The 6,151-nt window shown below is 40.7% G+C and overlaps 1 pseudogene; it reads right to left on the bottom strand.

Annotated features, from left to right (window-relative positions):
- Nucleotides 1–289: 289 nt before the first annotated feature.
- Nucleotides 290–1,468, bottom strand: LOC147464655 (pentatricopeptide repeat-containing protein At1g19525-like; annotated as a pseudogene).
- Nucleotides 1,469–6,151: the final 4,683 nt, after the last annotated feature.

Here is a 6,151-nt window from a genome sequence, read left to right as displayed (position 1 = left end):
CTGGCATGAATCAGGCTTCTCTCTACCCGACTCTTAGCTGATTTCCATGATCACAACTACCTACAACTGTAACCAAGTGATATAAGCATTTCAAACAGAAACGTTGTCCAATCTTTAATAAATATGTGGAATCAATGCACCAACATTTGTTTGCAGATCTCATATATGCACTTTGATTGAAGATATACCTTGCTACTCAAGAAAAGGTTCGAAATAGAGCCCCACTCTGTCATAGCAATAATAAAGACTTCAAAGAAGCTGACATGAAATTCAGAGTGGTGATTATTCCTCATAGAGTTTCAGGTGCCTCCTCCGCATGCTTACTCACACCCGCAGGAAAACTTTTGTTTTCTATCCCTAAGTTTTGTGTTGCTCCTTTTGAAGGCTTGCTAACACCTGCAAGAAAGTTGTCTGCTTGAATTCCTAATAAAGCTCTTTTAACCTCATCAAATGGGGTGAGACCTTGGGCAATCATCGGATCTCGCATGGACTAAGCCTCCTCGCGATCGTTGCCATCCAACAATGAAACAATCATTAGCTCATAAGTTGAAACATCAATCTCAACCTCCTCGGCGAGAAGAGCCTTCACCTTATCAATAGAAGTTTCTCTAGCATACACTGAAAAAAGACTAGCGTAAGGTTTGCAATCCAAAACATCGCCTTTCTCTTTGAGGTTCTATCACGATTTTTTGCCTCCTGAACCAAGCCCAGCTTTCCAAACCATCCAATTAGCGTCATCAGAGTCTCCACCCCGGGCCTTATAGCCATGCTTTCTAGATTTAGCAGCACATCTACCGCCCTTTGAAACTAATTTTTTTTCTCGAAGGCAACAATTAGCATGTTATCTGACTCATCTAGAGGAGAAAATCCTGAATTCATCATATCTTCAATTTTCAGGACAGCATATGGTAGCAAATTTGAGTGAATATAAGCATTCATAAGAGCTGAGTAGATATCAGGACTCATTTGTGGCCTTAAGAAGGCATCCTCATTCATAATTGAAAACATTTTCAAGGCCTCTGCAGCTTTATCTTGTTTCCCATAGCCATTAAGAACCATAAGGTAAGTATCAACAAATCCATGTAGCTTTTCCTCCTCCATTTCTGCTAGCAATGTTTCTCCCTCTTCAGGATTTCCAGTTTCACAGTGAAACTCAATCATCTTATCGAATGCACCAAGATCAGGCATGTAACCCCATTGAACGTATTCCATCAAACGTCTCTCTAGCTTTATCAAGCCTCTTCAGTTTGCAGTTCATATCAAGCAACAAAGTGCATGCTACAAAATCAGGGGAAAAGCCCTTATCGAAAGTACTCATCAACCTGTCTACATCATCATAGCGTTCTAAGTTCATGTATTTTACTAGAATTCTTTGCAAATCCTGGCTCAGCTGGAACAAAATCACCACATTGAGTGACACCTTCTTCACCCAAATCCTCTGTATCTTTAAAACTTGTCTCCACCTCATTACGAACTTCACCCAAAATTTGACTACCTATTGGAATATCCTTCTTTTTTGAGACTATTGGTCGCTTCATTTGCTTAGATGAACGATATGGACTCACAGGACTGCAAACACCACAAAGCAATCTTTAGATCACAACACTACAAGCAATTGAATGACTATCATGATGTCTCCCATCCTAAAAAGATTTAAGTTTGGTAGCCAAAAGAATTAAAATAACTAATTAACATTGGAAAATTACAATCTTAGGGAGGGCATGTCGACGTGCCCTCACTCAAGGATGAAATAGGGAAAGAGAAATTCAAGTCATTGGAAAGGACACCTCAACGTTTCCTCTAAGAAATTTTGATATTTTCCTTTCCATCTTTCATCATTGGATGAGGGCACGTCGACATGCCCTCCCTGAGATTGGTATTTCCAATTGTAAATTTATTGTTTGGAGGAGGGCATGTCGGCATGCCCTTCCTGAGACTGTTGCAAATTTATTGCTTGGAAGAGGGCACATCGACGTGCCTTCCCTGAGATTGCAATTAGCCTTGCTGAAATTCAAGATCGCAATCGGGCCTCTCTCTTTTGAATGGTGAGATTCTGCTCATTAAATTCTCACTTCATATTAATGGCTCACAAACATCAGCAACAAGGTTGCATGGTACCTCTGCTAGTCACATATTATTGTCATCACCATTTACGCTCACACCATCAACCTCTGAATGTAATGAAGCATGTGGGCATATGGCATTGTTATCAACACCATGTGATTTTGTCATGTGGGCAACAATTTGGATTTTCCCCTGATACTTGTATGTTTGTCAATAGAATCAATGTTGGTACAACACCAATAAAACTTATGCTTAACAACCCCCTCGTAGGGATGCCCCTCACACCTGGGGGGGGGGGGGGGGGGGGGGGGGGGGGGGGGACATTTAATGGCAAAGAAACTAGGATTTTTTACTGCACACACACACACAGATGGTCTGCTAGAAAAATAGGTCACTTTAGTGTCTCAGGAGACTTGAGTGTCCAATTATAGAACTAGTGTTAACCACATCGTATGCAACATTTTATCTTTTATGTAGCATTTGAAAATTTTGCTTGAGTGAAGAGTTATGGTTAAAATATACGTTGTTGCCTTTTGCACTCAAGGCAACTTTTTGAACCCCAAGCTCCTTGGAGAGCCATTATATGCATTCATCTGATAGAAAAATCTACTAATACTTGATAAATGTATTTAGATCACCATTATCATTCATGAGTGTGAGTTATGAATTACTTTTTATGTATAGGTTAAGAGGAGTACCATATAGAGTTGTAGGTTTGATGTGAGGTTCATATATGTTCTATGCGCTATTTCAAGGTTCTCATGTCCATAAACTTATGTGTTGATGTATGTTTAGCCAACACAAGCTGTATGGATAGTTTTGCACAAAATGGCTTTCTTTTCACATCATGATTGATCGTATGAGTCCCGCATGGGTGAAATGACATGGTAAGGTGATAATATATTTTGTACAGCTAAGCTTGATTCATTTTGGTATGCTATCAATCACTCCCTCTTTTATGTCATGTATGCATCCAAAAATAGGAAAAATTTGTTTTGCACTTAAGTGTGAATAGTATACTATATGATATCAATCACTCCCTCTTTTATATCATGTGTGCATCCAATAATAGGAAAAGCTATTTTGCACTCAAATGTGAAGTCATACTATACAATTGGTCAAAGTGATGGGGGTATTTTGTATAATTATTAAGGTTATGTGATGATATTAAATGATGCATGAAACCTCAAAGGATAGCTATGGATATCCCACCTACATGTGTGTACTGCTTTCCATCCTTCTATGTCAAAAACTAGCTCTATGTGCAAGGACAGTGATGTGTGGTTGTGGTGCATCACTTGTATATGGTTAAATTGTCATAAAATCTAATATCTACCTATTCCAAAAGACTTTCTCATATTGAACTGATCATTTAATATGGGAGAGATAAATAGGAAACAAGAGGTAGAATATAGACATATGCTTACAGATCTATCTCAAGGGTTCAAATAAGAGATGGTCTATCAAAGAGACAGGCTACTAATGGAGCTTAGAATACCTTAGGGTTAGCTTCATTAAAGACCTCCAAAGGTTAGTGTTAAAAGTCCTTGACCTAAGTTAGGGTTGAGCTTGAGGTGGGAACCCAGCCCAAGCTCGAGATGCTTGAGGTGCTTGATTAAGGTGCTTGAGGTGCTTGGACATGCTTGCTTGCTATGCTTGTGGGAACACCCCCTAGTTCAAGCGCTTAGTCATGCTTGATGACTAAGGTGCTTGCTCATGCAAAGTCAAAAATATCCCTACAAGAGCGGGGCGAGCCCTTTTCCTAGGGGGTAGAGATAGAACACAGGACACACACACACACACACACACACACACACAAGGTGAGACCAAGCCTAGAGAGGCACCAAGGACACATGTCAAGCCCCTACCCATGTTACCTTCATGAGGTGCTTGACTCCTATTGGCCAGGCTTAAAAGGGGTCCAATGATAAATTACCACATTTATTTAATTTCTTTTGCATTTATCAAGTCCTCTCTCTCAAAGTGGAAAGGGGGACACTTGTCCCAAGACTACCCTTGTTGCTTGATATGCACTAAGGCTGTGATTGGCCAGGCTTGAGGAGGAGGTCCAATCAAATGCCTAGGAGTGCTAAAAGAGGGGATCGACCAAGGAAGCATGGGCCTAGATTGCAGGATATACTCACCCACACACACTCTCATTGTGTACATTGCAAGTGCAAGAGCTTCATCTCCTTCTCTAAGCTCCTTGAGAAGTGTGAGCCTAGACTAAGCTTCTTGGCTATGGAGTGCAAATCCAACCAAGACACATGCTTCAAAGCTTGAGCTTGCCATCTTCTTCATCTTCATCATTATTAAGCTATTAAGCTATGCTAAAGAAGAGTGATGATAATTAAGGGAATAGTTCTTTCTCGTATACTACTTCTTCTTCCTCTTCCCTATCCTCATTCTCCGCTAGCTCTCTCCACCTTCGAAGTTGTTTGAGGTCTTGGGACTGAGGGTTGGTCCAGTTAATGCTTTCTTCAAAGGTTATGCTATGTTAGTGGTGCATGAAGCTTTCCATCTTCATTTCATCACTTAGGTTGAAAAGAACACAAAGATTGTATTGTACCAAGTCTCCTTTAATGGGAGAACCTATAATACAAATGCCTATTGGAGGGGGGGACCGGCTCCACATAAATCCGGTCCTCAATTGTTGTCATGTTCTCTAATTCTCTCTCTCTTGCAGAAGTATTGTTCATGCCTAGTTAATTAACTGTTATGTTTATGTTGCTATCACTAATGACGTTCACCCATTATGCTCTCAAGTAATTTCATCAAATACTTTCTCTTAATTCCGCTACTCTACAAGCTATTAAGCCATTTCTATTACATTGATATCAGAGAATTTGTTTTATCTTTTCTTGCTTAAGAAGAGAGGTCCTTAAGTAGCCTATAAATGGTTGGTTTTGTTAATTATATTAGGGTAAGTGGGACTGGGATTTAATACCGGTTTTGTTGCAGCCCACTATGTGGGGTATAGTGCACACCTCGAGAGCTTAGGATTTAATAATGGAGTCTTTTAAGAGTTGCCTACGGCTTTACCATTATTGAGCCATAAGAAGTCTGAAAGGAGCTATCCTCCAGCAACGCTGCTATGTTAGACCCACTCCACTACACTCTATAATTAACCGAATTCGAGCCGTGGGTATAGATACTTAAGAGCCAAAATTTTCAAAGGCTAAGAGGAGTAGCAACTGAAGTTTTGAATTGCCAAAAAGTACATTAAGCAAACATATAAGTTTAATTAACATGGTTGACAATAATCAAGAGAGTAGAATGAACATTGATAGCTTTGATTTTGCACATGAAGGTGTTAATGATAATGCCCCCATGTTTGTTAACTACCTTGTTACTAGGTTGCAGCAAGCCATGGGTAACCCTACCTTGCAAGCCGAAGTTACCCAACAACTTCGTGCTTATGGGATAACCCTTCCTCTTCAACAGGAGAGAGAGCTTAGGAGGCCTCTTGATGAGACTCCCAAAAGAAGACTCTCTCCCATTCGAGAGGAGGAATCCAAGGAACGAGAAAGCACTGAATCCCTAAGTTCATCTGAAGATGTGGCTCCAAGAAGACGGTGGTCTAGGCAATCGCCAACACCTACCAAGAGGAAATCTTCAAACCATAGTCCGTCTCCTTGGCACTCCAAATGGGAAGAGAGGAAACCAAGGAAGAAAAGGGCAAGGAAGAGGTCACCCTCTTCTCCTTCTTCTTCACCTTTCTCCTCTTCTGATGAAAGTTATGGTTATTCTCCTAGAGAATACAAGAGGGGAGGACATCGCAAATCTTACCTTGCCTGGCAAAGGTCACAAAAGCTAAAGAAGTTCAAGGAGGGAGGAAAGAGTATCTCTTTCTTCACCTATGATGGCACCTTTGGTGCTACCGACAAAGTGTTGGCCTTCATCCAGCAATTTGATGCAGCTTTTGGAGACGAGGGCTTCCACAGAGTCCTCCAAGCTACACCATGTAGCTATGCACTTGCAAAAATTAGCTCGTCAATGGTGGGCTAGCCTTCATGGCAATGGTGAAGCTTCAAAGACATGGAAAACTCGACGAGTTTCCATCATGAAGCAATTTCTTGCAAGCGAT

The sequence above is a fragment of the Adiantum capillus-veneris genome, chromosome 1, assembly GCF_014529385.1.
Source record: "Adiantum capillus-veneris isolate H3 chromosome 1, ASM1452938v2, whole genome shotgun sequence".
NCBI lineage: Eukaryota > Viridiplantae > Streptophyta > Polypodiopsida > Polypodiales > Pteridaceae > Adiantum > Adiantum capillus-veneris.
The sequence above is the reverse complement of the archived record's forward strand: the minus strand, read 5'-3'. Positions and strand labels throughout refer to the sequence as shown.